This window comes from Musca autumnalis, unplaced genomic scaffold, assembly GCF_047663935.1.
Source record: "Musca autumnalis isolate F117 unplaced genomic scaffold, ASM4766393v1 scaffold_4, whole genome shotgun sequence".
Taxonomy (NCBI): Eukaryota; Metazoa; Arthropoda; class Insecta; order Diptera; family Muscidae; genus Musca; species Musca autumnalis.
In genome coordinates, this window is record NW_027411977.1 from 8,983,151 (window position 1) to 9,009,798 (window position 26,648).

The 26,648-nt window shown below is 34.5% G+C and overlaps 2 protein-coding genes across 4 annotated transcripts in view; both read left to right on the forward strand.

The window, feature by feature from the left end:
• The first annotated feature begins 4,534 nt into the window (after window positions 1-4,534).
• LOC141404138 (LITAF domain-containing protein-like) overlaps window positions 4,535-26,648 on the forward strand; it is a 57,280-nt gene continuing 35,166 nt past the window's right edge. The window contains exon 1 of one of the 2 annotated variants that reach the window (XM_073987459.1): window positions 4,535-4,675. The gene's annotated coding sequence lies outside the window, so the exon portion shown is untranslated. The remainder of the gene's footprint in view (window positions 4,676-26,648) is intronic. The other variant, XM_073987461.1, reaches the window with a different exon arrangement.
• The window catches only part of LOC141404139 (lipopolysaccharide-induced tumor necrosis factor-alpha factor homolog), a 50,254-nt gene continuing 28,143 nt past the window's right edge, over window positions 4,538-26,648 (forward strand). Inside the window, exon 1 of one of the 2 annotated variants that reach the window (XM_073987463.1) lies at window positions 4,538-4,675. The gene's annotated coding sequence lies outside the window, so the exon portion shown is untranslated. Of the gene's footprint in view, window positions 4,676-5,034; window positions 5,137-26,648 lie in introns of those variants that run through there. The other variant, XM_073987465.1, reaches the window with a different exon arrangement.

Below are 26,648 nucleotides of genomic sequence, written 5' to 3' on the forward strand. Positions count from 1 at the left end.
ACGACATCCCAATACATAAGATGGCATGAAAAGTTATGGTAACAAGTCAGAATAGTTTCTATATGTTGTGCTGGGAGGGCAATAGTTTTTACCTAGTCACTCATGATGAAGGCTTGTTATTATGTAGCACTTTTCTGACTTTTCCATGTGAAACACTTACTCCAAATTCTATTTTGATTAGAAAAAGCAATTATCTGTTGCTGCTTTGGGGTCTTTCGTAAATTTCTTTAATCAGTCTCCTGCCAATTCGTGGATTTACTACTTTTGGCCTAAAGTGTGACGTCTTTAGTTTGAACCTGCCTTCTCTCTCGGTGCGGTATATGATGTTGCATATAGTTATCAGCTTATGAGAAGTGATTTTAGCGATTTCTCTGGCGGATTTACTATTATTATAATTGGAATAGACCAAATGTAGCATATTTTTCGAAATCCGTTTACCAGAGTTTATCTTTTTCGGAATATACCGTCTATGTTACACACAGAACAATTAATTTATGATAAAAAATTATGGGTTTACATGTCCACATACCATAAAATCATAAAAATCATTAATTGAAAAAAAATCGCTGGTAAAATCCCACGATTTTACTGCACATTCAGTAATTTTGTAATTATTTAGTTGACAACACAAAAACCAGGTAACTGTACTTTTTGCCCGTTGTTTTTGTAATTTAGGACCGATTTCTACATTTTTTGGCTGGATGTTGTCATTAACAGGTAAATCAACAGATATGTACAAAAAACCCAACATTATTGAAAGAATTTCTTGTAGTAATTCCTAATTAAAAATCTAAATGTTTAACAATTCATCGTTTGCAATAATATAGTTGACTAACTGTATATAAGATTAATTATTTACAATAGGCTTGATGTTGTCGGCAAAGACATAAATACAACAAGATAAGACATTTTTTTGCTATCATTCTTCAGTGAATGGCTTTTGAATTTAACATAATGTTATATCACGATATGGTGATATAACAATTTTTTCTTTTATACATTTTTACGTATTTAACCGAATTTACCGATCCAATTGACATAGAATTATTCTTGAATAGATCCTTGAATTCATAAATTTCGTTTCCGATACCATTACATGAAATGTTCCTCCTTGGTTGCGATTTTGAATTAGCTGCAACCTGTTAAGGGTAATGTTTCTATACAAAGTTTCGTAAACATTTTTTTGTTGCATGCATTTTGTCTAGTCTTAGTTGTATTTATGTCTTTGTTGTCGGAGACTCGAAATCACAACCAACGTTCTTAAAACTCTCGTCGTATGATAATGTCATTGCAAAGGGTGGGTGAAAATGGCATGCCAAAGCATTGGTGGATGTGACATGCCAAAGCATTGATGAAAATGACATGTCAAGGCACTGGTGTAAATGAAATGCTTTGGATCCAAAAATGAATAGCATCTTTTGGGGATCAGGCTCATATAAAATTCATCGATGAAGATGCTAAAAAGATGACATGCCAGATCACGTGCACCCATGATTGAATGGCATCTTTGGCGTCGAACATTTTGCTGGGTAAGAATTGGTTAATGATAGCGATTTCATTCCTTTTTATATTTTTACATTAGTTTCTTAACTTAAATATAATAAAATAAAATGAACGAAATTCAGGTAAATTTAAATAAAAAAAATAAAAATGGTTAAACAACATCGATTTCTACCTCACAGTGAAAAGTATGCAATCTAAAAGTTTCATGAAACAAAAATGAATTTTTAGGGTTTCAGCCCTATGACATCCTTTGTTATCCTTTACAGCTTTTAGCCTTTTTGGCAAAGATTTAACTAAGTTTTCGGGGCAAGCTTCGGAATTTTTCCCCATTCTTCTTGCAAGGCATATTTCAGGGTTCCTATACTTTAGATGTTACGATTTTTTATATTTGTCTCCAAAATACTCCATAAATTACACTGGTCAACACGACTTTTGTTTCAACCGAAGTTGTTGTTGTTTCTAAATGAAATCGGCGAGCTATTTTCAAATCTGGTCACGGTTTTTCTCCATCAGCTCTTGTTCATGAGATATAGCTCAAAATCGGTTTTTACGAGTTTCACCCAGAATTTCGTTATTTTCGGATACAAACAAATATTTTTTGCGGGTTTTTCGCCACTAATATTTTTTGAAATAATTGTGGCGAATATACAGTCAGGGACAAAAGTTTACATACACCCCCAAAATCCCGGGTATTAGGGTTAGTAGTGATTTTTATGAAATTCCAAGTATGCAGTTTTATTTCGTCTCACTAATAAACAATATTTAATAGAACAAAAGTATATTCCATAATACAAATAACGGTAAATTTTACAAAAACCTAAAAATGATGGGGACAAAAGTTTACATACACCCCAAGGAAATATGCGTATTGCCCTGTAATTTATGGAAATAACAGTAAAAGTTATACATTTTATTGTTTTAGCGAATGCCTCTGGGTGTTTGAGATATATTTTAGAGAAAAGAAAATAATTTTGGGGGTCAAATGCCGTTATTTAAGGTCAAACTTATTGTATGGCTTGTTAAAGCTGACCCTTGCTTAATTCTTTGCGATTTTAGGTAATGCACTTTAAAAAAAAACCACAAAGTTAGTATCAGATTACAAATGTTGAGACCCTAGAAAGCTTTGGAGTTGATCTTGTGCAAAATATTACTTCTTGAACGTCGATAAATGCCCGCTTTCCATCAGATTTCTCAGGAAGTTAATAGATTCCGCGGGATTCTTGGTGCAAATTACATATAGAAGGCCTTGAATTGCGTTGTGATATGGTCTGATACAATCCTCTGGCATCAATTAACTCAGAAATGTACAATTATACAAAACTTTTCGCCCCTATAGTGACGGTAATGATCATAATACGAAAACGACGTTGTTCACAGTACAAATTTCATGCTTTTTTTGGTAGTGCTTACATTTTGATGCTTTGGAAGCTTCGGGAACAGGTTTGTAACAGAATATTTCACATTTCTGATTCAATTGATGCCAGAAGATTGTATCAGACCATATTACAAGGCAATTCAAGGCCTTCTATATGTAATTTGCACCAAGAATTCCGCGGAATCTATTAACTTTCTGAGAAATCTGATGAAAAGCGGGCATTTATCGACGTCCAAGAAGTAATTCTTTGCACAAGATCAACTACAAAGCTTTTTAGGGTCTCAAAATTTGTAATCTGACACTAATTTTGTGGTTTTTTTAAAGTGCATTACCTAAAATCGCAAAGAATTAAGCAAGGGTCAGCTTTAACAAGCCATACAATAAGTTTGACCTTAAATAACGGCATTTGACCCCCAAAATTATTTTCTTTTCTCTAAAATATATCTCAAACACCCAGAGGCATTCGCTAAAACAATAAAATGTATAAATTTTACTGTTATTTCCATAAATTACAGGGCAATACGCATATTTCCTTGGGGTGTATGTAAATTTTGTCCCCATCATTTTTAGGTTTTTGTAAAATTTACCGTTATTTGTATTATGGAATATACTTTTGTTCTATTAAATATTGTTTATTAGTGAGACGAAATAAAACTGCATACTTGGAATTTCATAAGAATCACTACTAACCCTAATACCCGAGATTTAGGGGGTGTACGTAAACTTTTGTCCCTGACTGTATATCAAAAAATATAGAAAACATACGATGCATCTTGTAAAAATTGAATTATTTGAGTACTTTAAGCTGTAATTACGTCATCGGGGGAAGTTATAGGAGCTTCATATGGCATTCCGGATATGCTCAGGGTGTCTACTATATAGTCCTGTATTCAAATATATAATATAAAATTCATAGCGCCCACGATTCGCCAATAACCTAAAAATCGTCGCCGACTGATTATAGTTCAGTGAACTATTGAACTATAATGAACTAGAGCTGGCAAACCATCGATATTCCCAACATTAGATATTTTCGATATAATAGTTTAAAATATCGATTACTATCGATATTATCGGTAAGCTGTCAACACCATTAATTTGGAGATGAAAATGGCGGAAATGTCAATGCTTTTCTTGACATTTTGCACAAGTAGTTTACAGAAATGCAAAGGAGAATAAAAATTGCTTTTATTTTATAAAAATATTAAAAAATACATTTTACCTTTCCGAAAAATATGTACGTGTGACTACGGGCTTATTTTCTCACACACACAAAACCGAAAAGCAGCGAAACTTCTATTTATTTTAATGAGTTTTGGGTTGGGGGTTTTTGTTCAAAACTATCTATCGATATTTAATTTTTAAAAAACAATCGATTTTATCGATAGTGCTATCGATTTTTTGCCAGCTTTATAATGAACTATATCGACTGATCTAGTTCATACGCTGTATTCAATGAATCGTTCAATTGAACTAGTTCGGTCATGAACTATACAACTCTATTTCGAAAGTCGATTAAGAATAATCGATTATTCGATTTTCTCACATTAAATAGTCGACTACGACTTTTAGAAAATTTACGGCTAAAAATCGATTAACCATAATCGACTTTACTTATCCCTAGACTAGCCAGTTTATATTTTTCCGTCTTTGGTGAAATACGTAAATACGTGTGTTAACTTGTTTCTATCGAAAAGAAACTAAACAATTTTTCATAAAAAAAACGCTTACGTTCGTGGTGAAATCGTTTTTTTTTACATATAGGAGGCATTTTGTGTGCAAAACGCCAGGAAAGAAGTATGTGTGGCTAAAATTTAATATATTCTACCAAGAAAATACCAAATAGAATAGCAATTCTAAAACCAAAGAGAATTGGTGAAGTGTGTGACAAAAGAAAACAAAAAAACGTAACGAAGGAGATGAAAGAGTTGGCAAATAAAACAACAGGTTTTGTTTGATACGTAAAGAATTGGCATTTCTGTTGTAGTGTATTGAAAGAAAAAACGCAAATACTCTATTTGTATTTATCCTGCGAGAAAAAAAAACAGATGTCTGTCCATTATGGAATGCAAAAATATATTATGTTGATTTACAGTGCAAAAATTTAGCTGATGACCTAAAAAATAGTAAAACAAATTGCATAATTATAAAAATAGACTTTTGAAATATTGACAGTGTATTTGTATTACAAAATAGCTGACGTCAATTACATGTACTTGTGTTTTTTATTTATCATCTGGAAATCTCGAAATACGAATGTATGTTGCAATTTTACTACTGTCTGCACAAGTGTTTGTTTTATAAACAACCAATACCCATCACCCATCCATCGATAATAAATACAGTGTAGCGCTGGTTTGCTTCGGTGATTATTGGGGGGATTGTGATGATATTTCCACCAAAGATCATTAACCGCCATGAAAGAAATATAACATTAAAACAAAATCGAAGGTGATCTTTGAGATGTGTCAAAAATAACATCGAAATGACGTCATTTGCCTAAATCAATATTCATTCCTCAGAAACGAAAGAATACACGCTTACAGAGACGGACAGATACAAATTCGTTTTGTCTGAGGGACAAACAAATGCCCAGAGCTGCCAAAAGACAGATGTTTTTATTTCTTGATCATTCTTTTGTTTGCTTTTTTATTATTATTGCCCACTTCTTTCCATTCTGTTTCACACCTTCATTAAAGACACAATTAGATGTTGTTGGCATCTTTGAGATACATTTCTTAATTTGATATTTCACACATAATTGTTTTTATAGGAGAGAATATGTATATAGGCTACTTACTGTTCCCAGTTTGTCGTTGTCTTCCTCTTTGCATTGTCTCAATTAAAGCAATGGTGCCATTATTATTGAATAAACTGGGGTGGAAGACGTTTATACATTACATTGAACTGTGTTAATTTGAAAATAAAATTTTTTGTACGATTTTTTATCTTTATTTCTTTTTTTGCCCTCAGTATTTAAGCGCAAATACGGCCACTTTTTTTTAGCAGAAAAGGAGGTTTTGGAGTACAGTAAGGATTTTCTAGCAAACATTTGATAGTACTGGAGGGGTCCTTCCTATATTACAGGTTCTGAAAGACAACAAATGTTTTTAGGGCCCACATGATTTTGTGCAGCATGCGCCTTTTCTGCCTACTAAAGCATGTGCTCGTCAGGGTTCAAACATTGTTTTCTTACTAAGATGGCCCTGTTTAGTTTACTAATGAAAAATCAGGGTTTCCACTGATAGCTCAATGGCGGTATAGTGAGTACTGAAGGAGAAAAAAATACAAGAGCAATAGTTAGTATCAGGTAAATATTAGCCGCTAGCAATGAAAATTCCAATTGTCGCAATTAAATTAGTCCAGTAGGTACTAGTTTACATTTCTTTTGTTTTTGTAACAACTAGGTACTTATTTATAACCAAATTTTAAAGCCCATATGTACCCATGTTATTCAAATTTGGGAGGCTGAGCAAAGCAAAGTAAAATTGACAAGATCCAAAAGATTCAAAATAAAATACTCCAAAGTACCTATAGTACAAGGTACATTCGAAAAACCGATCAAAACCTCGACAAAAGTGTTTTATCTGAAGAAATAAAACAAATGCACATACCTACGTACATCATGAAAATGTATCGTCATTCAAACATAGAAATTACAAAAATATACCACGAATGCATCAACAGTAACACCAGAAGGCCACGAATGGGCTTAGTCACATATGTCGTAAATGTCGTATTCTTTACAGTGTAATTATTGAACTATTTACTCACCTAAAACCCCAACCAATATAATATGAATGTAAAATAATATTAGATTGCTTGATGATTTAAACTCCGTTAAAATACACTGGTGCAGGTCAGGGAATTATTGACTTGATTACGCTCGCAATTAATAGAGTAGTTCGCTATGTTTACGGCATTAATAGGCGTGATCACATTACGCCATATACCATTAAATTTCTAGGGACCTTTTTTCCAAATTTTATAAAACTTCGATTACTGGTGTTTTTCTATAAGTTGGTTCGTAACCAATGTCCTACTTTGTTATTGTCTTTGTTCAACTTCTCCACTTTTACAAGAAGGAGCCAATTGAATATTTCTAGTGCTATTTTTTTAATGGATAGATCATTCCAAGTAAGAGTAGCGCGGCTATATAATATTTTGCCCAACAATTTAAAAGTATTTAATATATCACCAGCTTCTTTCTCAAGACATCTTCTGCAACACCTACTCTGACGCTCAGATACTTTCTCTTTCCATCGTTTGATGAACGCCAAATTGTTTTTTTTTATTATTTTAGTGATCTCACTGTTTTTAACTGTCAGTTCAAATATGAAGGGTTATAACCTTATTATTATCTATAGTTTATTTTTTTACATTTTTTTTTAATCTTTTCTTACATTTGAGTAGTGGGAATATAAATATTTGTATTTTGTTTTAGCCTTATGGCTTGGAGTATTTGTAATTATAGGATTATATCATATACCTAGTTTTATATGCACTCTGAGTAGTGATAACATACACATATGTAATATAATGTAATTCATTTAAATTGGCCCGATGGCTTAGCATTATTGTAAAGTTGATAAAAAAAATAAATAAAATACTTACTTATTTATAAATTCTAAAAAAAAAAAAGTTAATAATGTAAAAATCTGTAGCCAGCCTTATTCATTCTTCATCATATGCCGTTAAAATTATTGGTTCAAATGTTATGATTTTTGGAACAAAAAAAATTACGGGCTCCGATCGCCAACGCTTCTCCACATATTTCCTGTAAAATTATAATATCAAGCTTTGTGTGTTTGAAGAGAAACCCATGGATGCGAAAATGTGACAGTATTTAATAACATCATGTTTTGCGAATTAACCGACAATAACATGTGGAGTCTGAAGAAAATGTGCATAAATTTCGCATACCAGTGGCAACTCTGGCTTTCACGCCATCATTAACCATTTATATTATTCTTTGCACATCGATAATCTACATTATTATTCTGCTGTCGATCTTCTTCCCATCCACTCATTTTTCTAGTTGTTCAATTGATATTTTTCTATTGGCATTCCTCTGGAGAGTGGTTTAAAGCCGATCTGCATTTTTAAGCCATATATAGATAGTGCTTGTTTTTTGCAAGCATTTAATGTTGTTTCAAAAACTAGTTAGGAAATCTCATTCCAAAAATTTTAGAAAAATGGAAATGTTTCTCTGATATGTACATACGTACCTATATTCATTTTACGCTTATTTCACTAAATGGTTTTGCTTATTTGTATATAACACCCACTACCTGTTTTTACAGTAGAGAGGAACAGAATACATACAGTTTCACTAAGACGATTCGAAACCAATATCGTTCGAAATAATATCAAACTTTTGTTTTTGAAAAATATTTGATTCAATTGTGTTTTCAATAAAAAATCCAATAACAGGAATTTAGTAGCAAGTCGAACGAATTTTGTTTCGCATCGTTCAAGGCCTATAGAAGGTCGGCCATTAAGAGTTCTGTTAACAACTTTTGACAACAAACATAATAGATTTTACATTATTGTGATTTAAGTTTCTTTGTATTTTAAATCACAATAATGTTTTTGAAAACAAACAACAATCAGCTGGGCTTATTGTCCGACTGTATAGACTGTGGAATCGTCTTAGAGAAGCAGGCCAATAGATTTTGCAGGTTATGGAATTAGACGAAAAAAAATAATAACCGAAAAATAATAAGGAATTAACAAAAATCAAAAACATGTCGATTTGTCTATGTACTACTTACATATCTCCAGAGAAAGCTATCATAAACTGTAAGAAGTAAAAGAAAAAGTTAATTGTTCTTCAATGGTCTCATTAAAGACTCATTTGCCTTTTGAAGATTGAATAAAAATTGAAATTTTTATTTGTGCGGATTACCACTAAAGAAATCTGATAATCGCTTTAATTTTTTGCCTTATATGGTTGCCAAACAACAATGAAGCTTAGTGAAGCGCGCCAATAAAAATACACATGTATTTACATTAGGGCTATTACCAAAAATAGGTCGATTCGGCAGCGATTTCAAAATACCTTTTGATCATATTTTTTTTTTCCTTATAACATTTTCGATTTTCATTTTTGGAACAAACATTTTTGTAAACATACAGTTTGTGAAGTAATTGTTTTCACGCTAAGAAAACACATTTTTCATGCATTAATTAGTGAAAAAAGACAATGGTTGTGATAAAAATGTCGACTTTTTTTGCAAAATTTTCGGTAAATGCTTAAAACTTATGGCATTTGATGAATTTTATTCTTAACAAGGATTAACAGCTAACAAGTATCAACAATATTAGGCATAGAATATCCTACTAAGAGGGTTGCCATATGGACCATTCAAAATTTACATTTTACTCAAGTTATTAAAAAATGTGCTATTCCGATGAAACAATTTAACCGTACAACTTTTGGGATTTTTGAAAGAAAATTAAAAAAAACAAGTAAAAAAGTATCAGTCGGCTTTGCCGACAGAGATATACCCTCAGCCTGTGTCTATTGAAACATTTTTTTTTTTCCAAAAAACGCATGTATTTAGGGAGTTTTAAAAATTTTGGGCGTTTGAACTAACAAAAATGTTGATTATGATTTAATATCAAAAGTTTTGCGGAGGAGATACTAAAAAGAATGGATCTCCAGCCACTACATATGGTACCATAGGGGTTCTTTAGAACTTCAGGGATATTTGCTCAAGAAGTATGAACTTGCCCCTGAAACAACTTTTACCATCGCAATTGAGGCAGCAATGCAAGTTGCTTCAACAAAAATCAAAGTGATTCGAAAGCAGGTCTTAAAGTGAACATGTATCCGACATTTTCAGTGGGAGGTACCGGATGGAGTGGACAAATATAGTCCATATTTGAACCTGATCTATATCTGGTAGATATATTAGGATGTGTAAAGTATGGACCAATTCGGCCACTCTCTTCAAGAGTTATCGTACGCACAATTTTTCCGAACATTTTTGAACTTTTGGGGGAGGTACCTGAAGGAGTGGACCGATATGGCTTATCTTCGAACTTAAACTATGTTTGGACAAAATATTACTAAGGCCAAACTTTGGACCGAATCGGCAGACCTGTTCGAGAGTTATTTTGCCCTCCAACCTCCTCACACGGTGTCATAGGGGTTTTTTGCAACTTTCAGGCTATTTTCTCAGGAAGGATGGACTTGTCCCTGATGAAACTTATACCGTCGTATGGAGGGCAGTGAATACAAGTTGCTAAAGCAAAAATCAAAGCGATTCGAGAGATGTTCCTAAACTGAACTTTTCCAAAATTTTGTGTGGCAGGTACCCGACGGAGTGGACCGATTGAGTCCATATTAAAACCTGATCTAAGTCTGGTACACGCTCCACGATGGGCAAAGTATGGACCAAATCGGTTACACCCTTCAAGAGTTATCGTGCGTACAAATTTTCCGAACATTTTCGAACTTTTGTGGGGGAGGTACCGGAAGGAGTGGACCGATATAGCTCATCTTCGAACTTAAACTAAGTTTGGACAAAATATTACGAAAGCCAAAATTTGAACCGAATCGGTTCATCCCTTCGAGAGTTATCGTGCGCTCCAGCCAGACAGACAGACGGACGGACATTGCTCAATCGACTCCAAATTGTCTGAAACACATTTCGTCCAAACATACTTGGGGTCTAAAACCATTATTTCGATGAGGCACATTTTGCCCGTATGAAAGTGTATATACCCTTCATAGCCTAAAGGCTGAGGGTATAATTATAACGGTACGTTATCGAAGCCAAACTTTCTGTTGAAAGATACTTCATAAAATTTCAAACCAAGATACATACAGTGATGTGCGAAATAATAGAGCCACTGAAGTTACAACGCATTAAACGTTTCTAAATCACTTCTGAAAAGTGTTTAATGGCCCAAATTGCATTTTTATAGTGGAACATTATCCCATAAATAAAATGCAGTCAACATTTGTCCAATTTGGGGGTTGACCTTGTATTAGGCAGGGTAGAGCCTGTAAAGAGGTGTGCGAAATAATAGAGCCACTTTAGGTAAATAAGACAATTTCTTAAGGAAATTTAAACTTGACCGTCAAAATCATAGGGAAAATTTTAGTTTTCCTTCCTAACATTATTTTTCTGAATGAACCTGTACCAAAAATTAAAATTATAATTCCCCTTCTAGAGTTAATGGGGCTGAAAACCCATATGGGCCCAGAATCAAAGATAATGCCCCATAAAGACCTCCAATATATTGCAAATATCATTAATATTTGTGTTTGTTAAGAAAATGTGCTAAACTACTTTCAAAAACAAGAAAACATAAAAAACCGATCGAAAAAAGTTAATATTTTTATGATTTTAGAGCAAAAATATGGGAGGTCCTGTACGGAATATTACGCTTTGTAGCTCCTCTGCTCCAATAAACGAGTAAATAATGGATTATTATGAACTCTAACAGATCTTAGGTGTGATTTAAAAACAGACTTAAACAATTTATGGGTACAGAAATCACGAATCTTAAACATAAAGACAGAGTATGTTGATAACAGTTCTCGAAGAATACCCATCTCTGGCTACCTCCTTTATTGCTGAGTATTTCAGCCCTCATAAAATATCGAGGTTGGCTTTATTAAATGCCCAGGCTACCAGTGGTGAATGAAAATGATATCCGAAGCTGTCCCTTCGAGTTAAATAAATGTTGTACCACCTGTCAAGGAAAATGTTCAGCCATAGGCCAACCCACGCGTTCATCTACGATCACGTGTAAACATATTCTGTCTTTATGTTAAGGATTCGTGATTTCTGTACCCATAAATTGTTTTAGGCTGTTCTTAAATAACATCTTAGATCTGTTAGAGTTAATAGCAATCCATTATTTGCTCGTTTATTGGAGCAGAGGAGCTACAAAGGGTAATATTCCTTACAGGACCTCCCATTTTTTATCTAAAATCATAAAAATATTAACTTTTTTCGACGGGTTTTTAATGTTTTCTTATTTTTGATAGTAGTTTAGCACATTTTCTTCACAATCACAAATATTATTGCAATTTGCAATATATTGGAGGTCCTTATGGGGCATTATCTTTGATTCTGGGTCCATATGGGTTTTCAGCCCCATTAACTCTAGAAGGGGAATTACAATTTTAATTTTTAGTGCAGGTTCATTCAGGAAAATAATGTTAGGAAGGAAAACTAAAGTTTTCCCTATGATTTTGACGATCAAGTTTAAATTTCCTTAAGAAATTGTCTTATTTACCTAAAGTGGCCCTATTATTTCGCACAGCCCTTTACAGGCTCTGCTCTGCCTAATACAAGGTCAACCCCCGAATTGGACAAATGTTGACTGAATTTTATTTATGGGATAATGTTCCTCTATAAAAATGCAATTTGCGCCATTAAACACTTTTCAGAAGTGATTTAGAAACGTTTAATGCGTTGTAACTTCAGTGGCTCTATTATTTCTCACATCACTGTATATAAACTTTCCCGAGGTTATTCCACGGAAATCGACTAAACTGAAGTAACAAAAAGCAATTTGAAATGTGCTATTGACATGAAGCAGAGTGTATGTTAGACAGGAAGGTTAGAGTGTCTATCTCATATCTGCCTAGTGTACGGTATCTCCTTGTTTGCAACATGGGACACCCTCAAAGCAGATGTTCGACAAACTCTATATTCTCCGCATCTTCACATAGTCTGCAGTAGTCAATGCCACTGTCGTCCCATTTTGAAGTTAGGGACCTCACTCTGCAGTGACCAGTTATAAGTCCCACCGCGATTTTCATCCCTAACTTATCAAATGAGAGTAGGGAAGCCGTTCCTCGACGACATATCGTCGGTGTCATGCTTAAGTATTCCATACGCCATTTGCCTGATTCGAGAAAAACTCAAGTTAATGTTTAAGACCATACAGGACAAAATAGGTACAATAATCCAAAACTTTAAGAGCTCAGTTCTACTTAACTAAACTCATAGAATATATCAGTAGTTTATTTTAGTCAGATATCTGTGATAGTCTAGAAGTTATGGCCAATTTTTGTTATTGCAAGAAGTTGCTGAATTGTTCCATGGAATCTTTTTCTCATGTTTTTGGCAGTTTGGGTCACATGGAACACATTTTGTCACATTTCAACCAAAACACTTTTTATCAATCGTGTTCCACCTCCCTTATATGAAGTGCTACTGTGGAGTTTAAAAATCAGGACTTTAAATGAAACATTTATTTTTCTCATATAAATACAATAAGGACCATTATTATAAGTTTCCTTAACATTTATTTAAGGGATTGCCTCCACTTATCACTATTTTTTGTGGTAACATCAAACAAATCGGATCGATATTTTGCATTTCTAAGGTAACATAAAACATTTAACGCGTCTTTCTTATAATACCATTTTTTAGTCGGTGTCCACACTAGCTTCAAGTCGAGTGAACGTTTTTGCGTATATTTTTGTGGACTTACATCAAAATTTTGTCTTTAATCTAGGGATTTTTTTGTTTAAACGATTGATTGATTTTCGGTTTCATATAACAATACAATATTCAAAAATATTTGGATTTAGAAACTATTATTCTTCAGTTTTTAATACGGCGTTTATATTATAGTTTTTTGCAGGGTTAACCTTCTTTATGAGGATTTGTTTGAAGTATATACAATGGAAATGACATTTGAAACCCAGACCCACTGGGTTAACCTTGTTATATATAAACGGCCTATAAACCAAGTCCTTTAAAACAATTTGTTCCATACGCCATATTTTTCCGTAACTTGGCAAAACATGGCAATTTTTTGTTCCAAACGCCATCATTTTTGGTGCGGAACAATTCGTTTTTGTCTATTTTTGTTCCATACGCCAAACGACATGGATATGGAACTAAAAAGTTCAAGATTGTTTTGTTCCATACGTCAGGCATTGTGGATATGGAACAAAACGACACGGTTTTTTGGGTCAAAAAGCGGATATGTAACATAGTGGCATCTGAATATCTCAGAAACTATAAGAGATAGAGAAAAATCGACCAAAAAATCTGAAAGAGCATGGTTCAAAATCGTGTAAGGTACCTTTATCTCAAAATGTCAAAAATGGCGTATGGAACACTTAAGCATGACACCGACGATATATAGTCACCGGTCCTGTAAGACTGCCTTTAAGCCATTTCACCAATTCAGATGCTTTCTTGATAGCAAGAATCTCCGCCTGAAAACACAACAATTATCGTCAAGCTTATATGAGTTTTTTATTGGTGGATTCTCGCAGTAGACGCCAGCGCCAGTACCTTCTTCCATCTTGGACCCATCTGTGTAAATTGCCAGACCTTCCAGAGGAGATATGCACTCAGCCCATGCGTCTCTGCTTGGGAAGATAATAGTTAAGGAGTCAAACTTGAATGAGGTAGGCATATAGTCGCTTACGCAACCATTGTCACCTAATTCAAGTTTGATAGTCGACTACTTTTAAGACATTCGACATTCGAGATCCATGCTACAGTGTTACCATGGAAACCAAAACAACTTAGAGAAGTCTAAGTTACAAAATCAGTATAAACTGGTAATATCTTACATATGCATTTCTAAGCGATTTTGTTACTTTTTGGCCATATTTTGATTTGTTTATGGGAATGCCCCTATTCCTTAATCCAATTTTAGTTAAATAAACCACTTTTAGGCGCGTGTTATGGAACTTGTTTGGTGTCTTTTACTGTAAATATGGCCTGGTATTCTTTAGTAGGTAGTATTTATTGTAATTGATGGCAATACTCCCTCGGACAATATGGTAACCCTGTTAGTAGGAATATTCTATGCCTTATATTGTTGATATTTGTTAGCAGTTAATCCTTGCAAAGAATAACAATCATCAAATGTCATGATTTTTGAGTATATACCGAAAATAGGGGGTATTTTGGAACTTAAAAATTTGAACTTTGAGTGCGATTTACTTCAAAATCCCTCCCTCATCTATGAACATTGTTGCTTCAGAATCCGCAAAAAAATTCCCAGATGTAAGCCGTTTTCATTTAAAGTTAGTTAAGGGTACCGTACCTGATATTGTTTTATAGGGAGGCGATATTTCAAATATTGTAAAACCAAGGAAAAAGTCACAGCTACAACATTTTCTTTAGTCCCATTACTATAGGTCTTGCGGTTTCCAAGCAAAACAGTGAAAACCTAAAAAACCCTAAAAATGTGAACTTTGACTGCTATTTATTTGAAAATCCCTCCGGCGATTTTTTTGTTTTTTAATTTTTCTCATCTATGAACACTGTAGATTCCATTACGACGGTAAAAGTTTTTTTCAGGGCTAATTTCATATTTCTTAGTAAAACAGTCCGAAAAGTGTAAAAAATCCCTATGTCACCGACTGTTCAACTGATTTGGTCCAACATTTGGTCTTCGTCATATTATATCCAAACTTGGTTTCATGGGGCAATACCGGTCCACAACGTCCGGTACTTCTCCCCGATATTAAAAAATGTGACTAAAATGCTAGGACGATATCACTTGAATAGGGCAACCAATTTGGTCCAAACTTTGGATCTCCTAATATTTTGTCAAAATTTAGTTTCACTTCTAAAATGACCCATATCGGTCCTCCCTAAGGGTACCTTCCCCACAAAAGTTCAACATTTGTGTCTTAGTGCAGTTAACTCTTAATCCACATTTTTGTCGACAAGTTCAAATGTACAAAAAGGGCCACACAATTCTAAAGAGACATTAAATACATTCGATCTGTCCGTAGGTGAAAGTTTCACTTCACATTGGCTGATCGGCAAAGCCGTCTGACACTTTTTTACTTGTTTTTTACAAAATTTCGAAATTGCCATTTTTACATGGTACGGTGCAGTTACATTTATTTATTATTATTTTTTTTTTTTTTGCATGGTTCAGTAAATATTTGAATTGAACACTGTAGATTCAGAATCTGCAAAAAACTTCACAGGTGTAAGCACCTTTCATTTAAAGTTAGTTAAGGCGCACCGTGAGAATGATCGGATATTCCATATATGTACATACAATTCAATGTCTGTTCCTTCCGGAACCTGTAAGAATTTACAAATTTTTACTACGATAACAATTTTTCAACTACGATATCGAAAAATAGTAGAAATATGTAGATTCTTGCAGTTCTGGAAAGGACAATCAAATTCAATAAATTAATAGCTTAATATAGAATGATTTTCTGTGGTAATGCAAAAATAAAAGAAACTGTGCGGAAACTTTTTAACGGTAGGGGAATGTGACAATGAATTTCTAAATATTTTTGATATTTGCAAAAATGCAAAAATGTTGTAACCCTAATGTACGTTGTACGTATTTATGTTTACCAGAGATCTGCATGAAATGGCGAAAGGGCACATTCTGGGGTTTTTTCCAAAATAGTGAAGTGTCAAATGTTGTTTGGTGTTTATCTTTGAGTATTTCTATCTTTCTTTCTTTATTTGCCAACCCGTATTCGGGTGTTAGCGATCATACAATTATGTTTTACATTGTTAACAATTTAATTATATTTTTTATTCCATTATAGATAGGTTTCGATTCTTGGCAGCATTCAGGAGGTTTCTTTCGTCTTGCATTCCCGTCCATTCTTGAATATTTCTTATCCATGATGTTTCTTTTCTGCCTCTTGGTCTTCTTCCATCTATTGTGATTTGGATAATGGCTTGGAGGAGCTTATATTTTTCATTGCGCATTATATGACCCAGATAAGATGTTTTTCGGATTTTTACATCGCGTGTATTTCTATCATTGATATATTATTATTAATGTTATTGTTATTATTAATATTATATAGAAAATGGATTGATTGTGTTTTCAGAAAAAATCCAGTGGTTGATTGGAAATACTAGAATGCAATAACATAGGATATGATGGCAGTTGAAAACAATAGAAACCCAAACAGTATGCGATAATGAAATACGATGGAATCAGCTCGTGCAGATCCCTGAGTTACATTGTATACCTCATTGTAATTACATACATATTTATGTATGTACAAATGTATACACTGTTATTATAAAAGCGTATACCTTCACCACTTCATTCACTGTTTATTTTTGTTTTACCCTTCTCCAGTTCGTTATTTTCAACAAAAAAGCAAAAAATGTTTTGGTTAATAAATAAAAACAAGTAAATCATATTGAATTACTTCACTTGAATTTGCATGCAATGATGACGAAAACTATTCTCGGCTGTTAATTATGACAAAAGGGGGGGACGGAGAAATGCAAAGCTCTGCCGGCGATTGAGTTTCAAGTTGATAAATTCCTAATTAACCGCCATTTTGATGTCAGACTGCAATAAAAAATAATGACTTTAATTCAATTAAACTGAATGCTCCTGCACGAGAAAATATGCATTTGACATTTTATTTTGTCCGATGTGTGTTGCAGCGTACTAAACACTACTGGGCATGTACAGTAGGTTGTCCAAAAAATAAAAAACAGAACAAAAAAAAAAAAGGAAGAAATACCCACCAAAAGTTTTTCATTTGACCCAAATCTTTAAATAGAAATTATTATGGTGATCGGTTAACAATACACTAGCCACCACTGCCATCTTTATTTGCATATTAATTTGTATAAGCACACAGATATGCAGTCAAAACTCGACGACTTAATAATAGCCCATTTAGCAAAAGCCTGTTTAAAAATTTACACAACAAAGACAAAGGTTTAGCAATAACAAGTTCTTAAGCGAAAACAGTGCATAGACTAACATTAAATTTAAAATCGGCAAAGCAAACTGCGGCTCCTTCATTAAGAAATAACCCATAATTTTTTTTCTTGCTGTTTATGAAGTTATTTTGTAATGGACCATTCGGCACATGTGACTTACAAATTTTTGCTGGGCTAGATTGGCTCGGGCGGAAAAATCTTTAAGAATATTTCAAATATAGAAATATGCAGGGCTATTCGCATAAATAAAAGTTAACAAACTCGATCTTTGTCTAGCCACTCATAATATGCCTGATGAGCTGAACAACCAACGAATTTAGCATTATTATTCTCCCAGCCTTTAGGCTAACGAGGTTATATACCCTTTGATAATATTAAAAATGTACCTCATGGAAATAATTTTTTTAGACCCCACGTATGTATCGTTCCACTAAAAATGTACCTCATGGAAATAATGGTTTTAGACCCCAAGTGTGGATCGGTCCACTAATTATTTTGACAAAATCTACATTTGTCGTAAAAGGCATATAATTATTGTCAGCGTTCCTAAAACGGGGTATTAACCGGATATGCACATTCTTTGACCTCTCAGAAATGAAAAATGTATGGGCCAAAGAAATTCTAGCTTCAAAAAAGTGTTGTCACGGCGTGTTAGCGTTCAGAGCCAAACTCATTACTTTCAAAGGCTACGCTAAGCGTTTGTTATGGAAGACATTCAATGAATGGACAAATATCCATCTTTGTAAAAACAAATTGCATTTGAAAGAGAAAAAGTTTGATGACAACGAAGCCACTCCACAGCCGATATGTCTGATGAGCCTCTACCAAAGAGAATAAAAGCAGATCAAAGTGACCATATTTGGAAAATGTTTGCTCAAAATTTAAGTTGTTTATTAAAATACTATAGTATCTAAAATAAACAATGATTTTTGAATATTTTTTGTAATTGAAAGGTGTGTGAAACGAATTTAAAATGTTGAGTGTCTCCAATGGAGTGTACGTTTTTTAATAATTGATGTACGAAGTTGTTAATTTTTTTCTAGGTAAATTTTTGCAATAAATGATGAAACTAGTTGTGAGTAAGATCGAGTTGGGCTGTGTACCTTGCAGATATATACATATGTATTGTCGTTGATTCTGAATGTCAGAATATAGTTAACACTGAAAAAAAAGCTTCATAATATAAACGAAATCTTACGTTCCATCAATGAAATTTGTCATTGATTGTGAACCAACATAGAGCTTCATTGAATAAACGAAAAAAGTTTCATTGAAGTAAAATTAACGAATTTGTTCATTAACGCAATGAAATTTTTTCATTGATGCAATGAAACTTTTTCTTTATTGCAATGGAACTTCTTCACTGATGCAATGAAGCCTCTTCATTAATGCACTGAAACTCTTCATTGATGCAATGAAACCTCTTCATTAATGCAATGAAACATCTTAATTAATTCTTTCATTAATATAATGAAATACTTTCATTAATACAATGAAGTACTATCATTAATGCAATGACATATTTTCATTCATGTAACGAAATACTTTCATTAATGCAATGAAGCATTACGTTGATTCAAAATCAATGATACATTTCATTGATGTAACGTAGAACTTCATTTATGTTATGAAGTCGTTTCATAATCACGTAATGAAATAAAAACAAGTAATAAAAGTCTATAGTCGGACGGAGCCGACCATGGGATACCCTATACCACTATCCCTGGACAATCGCTCTCCACGGAACTTCTTTTCAATGATTGTGAAAATTTAATTATCAAATATCAGAGATGAATTGTATTATACTTATGACCAAAACCAAAAAAATTTCTAGCAAGACAAAGACATTTTTGTAGCAGAAAAGGGAAAATTTAGTTCACACAAACTAAAATGTAATGAAACCCACTTATGTAGTACTACTACTTCCGTTGTTTAACCGCTATGTTATTGAAGTTTTTACCAATTTCACAAAAAAGTTTTAGTCCATTTAACCAGCTAAGTATTATCTGATCTTCACGTTGGTTTGTACGCTTCTTCTTCATCATAAACTCAAAATTTGTTTAAAATTTTGCGGGTTATTATTTTGACCTACAGAGCCGCTACAAAATTGGTTATAATTTTGTTTTTGGTCCATTTCATTCCCTGAACATTTCAGATCATCAGCAAAACTAATCATTTCTATTCTGGCCCGAACCCAACCTCCTTAAAAAATTCGTTACAATCGGTCCATAATTGCGGCCTTAAGCTTGTTTACAATTTTTAATGGACGGACACATATCGCTAAATCGCTTTATTTCGCCGAGAGATGAATTTTGGTATACCAAATAAGAGGTCTAGGACAAATATTTCGTAGTGTAACATAAACTTTTGGAGAGACAATATGTAGCATGGGATAAAAATGTGGTTCTCTACACAGAACCCATTATATATTAGGCAGAAGGTCCGTTATCTAGCAAACACTTTATTGCAATTTACATCAGAGGAAAGGTCAGTAGTTTTTTCCCATATGTAGGCTACTTTGCGAAATATATATGTCCTAAGGAATTAAATATCGACCATAAATAAAATTTTATATTTTTCATACAAAAGTAATGGTCCATTTGACCCGCTAAATAATATCAGATCATCATTCAAAATTGTAGGCATCTTTTTCGACCTATACTCTTACCCGGTGCAAAATTTCGGGACTATTGATGTATAATTGCGACTTCTAGCGAGTTTATTATTACACTACAAACAAAGAACGGAATATATTAGGCTGTAACTCTGTTATCTGATCATGCACACCAACATAATTGGCATCAATTGAAAGGTCAAGCGTTCCACTTTCAAGTATATCTCACTTGTCCGGAATGTCACTTCCAAGAATTAAGATATAAGCTGTATATTAAAAATTTTCACAATTTTCACACAAAAGTTTTGGTCCATTTAACCCTCTAAATATTATCCGATCGCCCTCTCAAATTGCAAGCTTCTTCTTTGTGATATACTCTTACCTTTTTTAAAATTACGCGTTGATCGGACTATTATTGAGACCTACAGAGCCGCTAGAAAATTGGATAAATATTATGTTTTTGGTCCATTTCACCCGCTAAATATTTCGCGATCATCACCAATAAGAATAGGGATCTATTCTGATCTGAACCCGACCTCCATACAAAATTTCGCGACGATCGGTCCATAATTGCGGCCTGGAGCGTGTTTACAATTTATAATGGACAGACGGACGGACTGACGGACGGACACACATCTCAAAATCGCTTTGTCTCGTCGAGATATGAAGATTGGTATACCACATTGGGGGTCTCCGACGAATATTTCGCGGTGTTACATGAATTTTTACCAAAACAAACTTATAATACCCTTTTCCACATTGTGGTATAGGGTATAATTAAGTCAATGCCAAATATGTTTAATTCAATGTATGCATTGCAATTAGTTTTGACCATGCATTCAACACTAATTTTTAATTCCTCAGGTATTAACTACATACATGACTGATAATCCTCGTATTCTTGTCAGTAAAGTTGCTAAAGACACCATATACCTAAAGTGCAAAGATTCCATGTAATCTTAACTCAAATATTTCCAAAACTGTAGAAATGGTAGAATCTTGATTGATACCGATATTTCCTTGGTATGTAAGTCAAATAGAGATTTCATTTCTTTGGTGACTTATTGTAAAATTTAGCGCAGAACATTGTCTTGGACGCCATTCTTCTAAAATAAAATTTTGTATGACAATTTTGCCAAAAATCCCATGAAGTACGACCTTAACCCTAAAATTTGTTTTTAATTTTGCATATTTCTGGAGTTTAGGTAAGATATAGAGTTTTGGTGTATTCTAGGACATATAGTAAAAATTGATGGCGAACAAATTTTTAGAATAGTTTGATCTGATACGATCACATTTTGTAGGAGAAGGGACAAAAAAGACACCTTTAATGTCCGTCTGGGGTTAAAAATATGAAAAATGAAACCAGCTACCCTAAAAACATAAGAACCCAAGGTTAGATTTAATGAATGAATGACATTTTTAGAGTTTATGCCACGTTTGCCGTAAAATTAGTCAATGAGCAGCGTCGGCAATTAAATTAAGGTATGAAATGTTTTTATACCCTCAGCATTTATGCTAACGAGGGTATATACACTTTCATACGGGCAAAATCTGCCTCATTTTAGACCCCAAGTATGTTTGGAGGAAATCCATTTCAGACAATTTGGAGTTGATTTTGCAATGTCCTTCCGTCTGTCTGTCCGGCTGGCTGGTGCGCACGATAACTCTTGAATGGATTAACCGATTCTGTCCAAAATTTGGCTTTCGTAATATTTTGTTCAAACTTAGTTTAAGTTCAACTCCTTCCGGTACCTGCCCCACAAAAGTTCGAAAATGTTCAGAAATTTTGTGCGGACGATAACTCTTGAAGGAAATAACTGATTTGATCCAAACTGTACACATCATGAAATTTCTACTAGACTTAGATGAGGTTCAAATAAGTTTTTTTTCGGATAAGCTCAGATTAGGACCTGCTCTCGAATCGCTTTGATTTTTGTTGCAACAAATTGTTGCCATACGACGGTACAAGTTGCATCAGGGGCAAGCCCATACTTCCTGAGAAAATAGCCTGAAAGATTCAAAAAGCCCCTATGACACCGTGTGTAGTGGATGGAGCGCAAGATAACTTTAGAACGGATCTGCCGATTCGGTCCAAAATAAATAGTTTAATAGTTTAAATTCGAAGATAGGCCATATCGGTCCACTCCTTCAGGTACCTCCCACACAAATGTTCAAAAATGTTCCGATGTAATCCATACTTTGCACATCCTAATATATCTAAAAGATATAGATCAGGTTCGAATATGAGCTATATTTGTCTATTCCTTCCTCACACAAAAGTTCGGTTAAATTCACTTTAAGACCTGCTCTCGAATCACTTTGATTTTTGTTGAAGCGATTTGCATTCGCTACCTCCATTACGACGGTAAAAGTTTTTTTCAGGGCCAAGTCCATATTTCTTAGTAAAACAGCCCGAAAAGTGTAAAAAATCCCTATGTCACCATATGTGGCTGTCGGAGAGCACGATAACTCTCGAACTGTTCAACCGATTTGGTCCAACATTTGGTCTTCGTCATATTATATCCAAACTTGGTTTCATGGGGCAATACCGGTCCACAACGTCCGGTACTTCTCCCAGATATTAAAAAATGTCACTAAAATGCTTGGACGATATCACTTGAATGGGGCAACCAATTTGGTCCAAACTTTGGATCTCCTAATATTTTGTCAAAATTTAGTTTCACTTCTAAAATGACCCATATCGGTCCCCCCTAAGGGTACCTTCCCCACAAAAGTTCAAAATTTGTGTCTTAGTGCAGTTAACTCTTAATCCACATTTTTGTCGACAAGTTCAAATGTCCAAAAAGGGCCACAAAATTCTAAAGAGACATTAAATACATTCGATCTGTCCGTAGGTGAAAGTTTCACTTCACATTGGCTGATCGGCAAAGCCGTCTGACACTTTTTTTACTTGTTTTTTGCAAAATTTCGAAATTGCCATTTTTACATGGTACGGTGCAGTTACATTTATTTATTTTTTTGTTTTTGCATGGTTCAGTAAATATTTCAAAATTTGTATTGTTGATATTCATGGAAACCAGAATTGTTATCTGGTAATAATCGTTTGTTTTTCAATAACATATACATAGGTACATATATGAAAAATGTTTTAAGTACTGCGTTTTTATTAAAAATTATTTTAAATTTATTTCCAGACTTTACCAGTAACTGTACTACTGTTTCTATTTTTCTCGTGTCATTTGTTTGTGTGGTTAGTATATTCCCAAGTTACGCGCCACTAGAATGCTTCGTAACTTTGAATGTTCCAACGTAATTGTTGTTTTTGTTGTTGGAAATATTAGTCATGCACCCAAAGTCTTTGGTTTAGTCCAAGCACAGACATTCAAAGTACAAAAATTGCACAAAGCCAAATGTTGTTGGTATTAAATTCCATTTACAATAAATGCCACCACTAACAACGGTGTGTAGATGAATACACTTAAAGTGGAAACTTTCACTTATTTTTTGTTATGTTTTCCTCTTTTTTTTGCAAAAAACGTAAACAACGTTGTGACTAAAAAGGCTAAGTGGTATTCATGTCCAAAAGGTATAAAGAGAATATGGTCACAGTATATTAGCAGATATTCTAGAAAATAAAAGTAAAATAATTTAAATTAATTTTACTTTGGTGGTAAAGTTTGAATTGCTTTGATGGCGTTTATTGCCGCATTGGAAGAGACGTGCGATAAAAGGAAAGTAAATACATACATACAATATTGCAGAGACGGTGCAAGTGGTCATCTGTTTAAGTTTCGCAATTAGGGTTGCGATGAAACGCTATTTTGAAAGAGGCATTTAAACTAAATGCTAAAACAGCTTGTGAGCGTAGCTGATATGGCTTCATACGAAAGAACAACACAAGATTTCTTTTGAATGAATACTTTTACTCTTTGTTTAGTGTTTATTTCCAGCTTATGAATCTATATCCATCAACTTGGGCAAGCGTGGTAGATTATAAACTTTCAATGTTGGCTAAACAAGTTAGAGTGACTTTATTGAAATTTGGATTCGTTTAAGTACTCAACGTGAGAAGCGAGTAAGTCAACTAGTATTGGTTGTATACAAAAGGTAGTAGGATCAAAGATGTAAATTAATAGTAATGTTTACAAAATATGTACATGGTTGTATTTTTAGCTGTTAAATTCTAATATTTAAATCAGGGTTGTATTCTTAATATCTAAATGCTAAATGACAACGTAAGTGTTTAGACTATGATAAATAAAATATGTACATAAGTGGAATTCAGTGAAAAGTAAACATATGAAATAAAGTAAAAATAAAATAGTTCATGGTATTTTAAAGTTGATCCGCTTCAGTCTCCCCCTTCTGATGCCCTAATCGTCCCGATTAAGCATCAGAAACTTTACTTTTTCGCCTTCCTCTGCGTCTTGGGGTTCTTCTCTGTCGGAACCTTGTGAGCTTGTCTGTGGGCATCTCCCCCTGGAGTAAAACTGCATCAAGAGCATCAATGTTTGGTATGGTGACATTTGTTCGTTCGTGAGAAACTACAACATTTTCTTTCGACATGCGAATTCCAATACTGTACAACGGCAGGAATATGCTGTCTATGTACTCATCGTCTTCTTTACGTCTTGCCTTTACCGGTGGTCCAAACAGCCTTGACGTATCTCCTGGAGTTATTTGATCAGCTGGGATGGCACCACGAAATATGTTTTGGATGGAATGAGGCGAGTATTCATGGTTTTGCTGCATAATGGCCATTGATGATACTGCAGGAGCATTGCCTGCGAGAGGAGAAGGGTGAAGATTCTGAATTTCCCGCAATACTCTTGGTGTTGGCGGTATTGGAGAAATCTTTCTCTGCCCTTCCACGAACTCGATGAATTTCGAAATGCCAGCAACGGCTTTAGTTGTTGGTGAGTCTTCATGGCCCTGGACATCCAATGAAAAGACTTGCATCTCCAATGGATTGGTAAACGAATATCTTGTCTTCGGCTCATCTTCGAAATACCAATATCGTTGCGCCATATTCAGTGTGATGCCAGATTGCTCCATAAAATCTGCACCAAGGAGTGTTCTGTTTTTTGTGGCATTCGGGAGACAGACAAATCTAATTTTTCGTTTTCTCTTTCCAATACGTATGTCGCATATCGTAGATTCCACGTTTTCAGTTGTTGATGAGCCATCAGCCAAACTGACATCGGCTCGCACCTTTTGGAAATTGCAACCATTTTCTCTCAGTATGTTTCTTAAATTCATGCTGGCAACACTAATTTTTGCGCCGGTGTCGAAAACAGCTTCTCCCAATAAACCAAACACCTCGACATGAGTTGTAGGAAGAGCGCGACCAATAGTACCAGCGGCAATGGTGTTGAATGAAAGTGGCTGAGGGCTGTCCTTGTTGTTGTTGCTACATGTAGTGCAATTCGCCCTGTAAACACCAGGCGCACCACATCCATAACAAGCAACTGTTGGTTTTCTCTGCTGCACACTTTGAGCTGACGTCTGCGGACGTTGTTGTTGATCTTGCTGCGAGTTCTGTTGTTGTTGTTTTTGCTCTTGTCGCTTCTTTAGTTTTGCACATGCATTCACTTGATGGCCTTTTTCTCGACAGAAATTACAACGAACAGAATTTGCTTCAATTTTCTGCTTCTCTTCTTTCGTGTGCGCTTCTAATAACATTAATTCTGCTTCTCTGCAGGCAGACAATAATTCTTCAAATGTTTTCACATTTTCTCGACGCACACGCTCTCGCATATTCGTGTTGAGCAAACCAAACACGATATTCAATTGGACTTCTTCGGCGATAGGCACTTTCAACTGCGAAAACAACAACCTTTTCTTGCAAATGAATGTGTCTGTGTGCTCTTTTGCTTGTTGCCTGGTCTCATAAATCGACGAAAATATGCGCCAGTCAGGTAGTGGCGGAGAAAATGTGTTTTTTATGAGTTTTATTGCTTCGCTAAATGTGGTGACTGTGTTTTTCACCCCTATCCACCAGTTAGCAGCATAATCCTCAAAAAGCAACTGCAACCCTTTTACTGCGTCGGCGTCAGAGATCGATTCAATTTCTTTGTAAACCGATATGGCTGTTACAAACTCCTCAACTGCGGCGGCATCTCTCTGCCCCCGAAAACGCGAAGTACAATGCGAAAACGAACCCGTCCGGTTATTGTTTTGCATTGCCTGGATCAGTTGTTTGAATTGGCTGTCTGTAAACTGCGCCATCTCTGCTTCTTCGCCTGACACGTACTCGTCGCTATCTGCTTTGGTTTTTTCTTCGTCTTCAATCTTGGTGTCGTTGTTCGTGGCCACTTCGTTGGGCGTCAATAAAGCAGCTTGTTGTTGTGCTCCACGTTGGTGCATCAATAAAGCAGCTTGTTGAGCGTAGCTGATATGGCTTCATACGAAAGAACAACACAAGATTTCTTTTGAATGAATACTTTTACTCTTTGTTTAGTGTTTATTTCCAGCTTATGAATCTATATCCATCAACTTGGGCAAGCGTGGTAGATTA